The following is a 1,351-nucleotide window of genomic DNA, read 5'->3' on the forward strand; positions in this document are numbered from 1 at the left end:
CGCCCGCGCCCGCGCTCCCCGCCTCCTCGCGCTCCCCTCCCCGTCTCCGCGTCTTTTTGTCTCGGACTCTTTGCCTTTTATCGCTCCCTCGGCCTCCCGGGCACACGCGCGCACACGCGCGCACTTGGACACTTCACCTGCAAAAGGCACCGATACCGTGGCGCGGGGGGATCGGGCCCGGGTCCCCGGCGGTCGTGCTCGCTCGCTCCCGAGGGGCCCGGGACCCCCTCAAACTTCCTTCCCCGCGGGAGTCGCCCGAAGTCCCCGCGGGGGCGGCTCCACGTTCCCCAAAGCTCAGGGCGCACGAGGCAAGGGTCGGGGGCGGCGGGGGGCGGCCCTGCGGGTCCCCGATGTCCCGGGGCCAGTCTCAGCCCCCGCCGCCCGCGCCAGACCCGCTCCGCACCCCGACTCCCCCGCGGCCGGGAGGGATCTGAGCCCCGGGCTTCTCGCCGCCCCCTCCCGCCCCAGCGCTCCTGAAAGCGTTTAATCCGCTGCGCAGCCTTCGAGGTAATTGACAAAGTCCTTAATCTGCGCGTTAACGAGCTGCTATTGTGGCTCTGGCCGGGTGGCTCCGCGCGCGACGCCCCCCTCCAGGCTCCGAGCGACGCCCCCGCACGCCCCCCGCGTCTCCCCACGCTGCTTTCCGGCTCACGGGGCGCCTTGGCCCGCCGAGCTGTTCCCTGGCACGTTTCGTCCCTCCCCCACCGGCTGCCCGTCTGTCGCCCCATCTTAGTCCCTCTCCCTGTCCCTCTGAGCACCTGGCTCGGGCAGAGGGTGCGGTGGGACTGGGGGTGGGGACCCTTGGCACCGTCAGAGGAGGTCCTCTCCCCTTCCGGAAGCCGGGTTCCCAGGGCCCCAGCCGATGGTCTACAGCCCCAGTTACCCTCCAGGGCGCCCCCGCCCGACTGCCCAGCAGGCCAGCTGGCAGTCCAGTGGCCGTCTTGGCCCCCTGCTCTCTCTGGGAGGCACCTGACTTACCCTATGCATTAGGGGGCCAGCAGGGCACCCGCAGGGCGCTAGGCACAGACAGAGGGATATGGTGCCGGCAGTGCTGGCTGTGGTCTGAGGCCAGCGGCTGCACCTCTGAGCCTCAGTGTCCCACAGGGTGAGGAGCACCCACTTTCAGCGAGCTCTCTGGGCTTTGAGAGGCAGTGCTAGGCAGCGCCGAGGGAGTGCTCAGCTACTCCTGTTTCCCTGGGCAGACTTCCTGCTCTCCCCAGCCTCAGTTTCCTCTCTAAACGTCAGCCAAGTGCTTGGGGTTTGCAGGGCGCTCAGCCGTGCCCGGCATGAGGCCGACACGGGGAAGGCCTCAAGTCCAGGATCCCACAGTGGTGGCAATGATGTGTCCTCC

The sequence above is a fragment of the Chinchilla lanigera genome, unplaced genomic scaffold (assembly GCF_000276665.1).
Source record: "Chinchilla lanigera isolate Chin_1 unplaced genomic scaffold, ChiLan1.0 scaffold00112, whole genome shotgun sequence".
NCBI classification, from domain to species: Eukaryota; Metazoa; Chordata; class Mammalia; order Rodentia; family Chinchillidae; genus Chinchilla; species Chinchilla lanigera.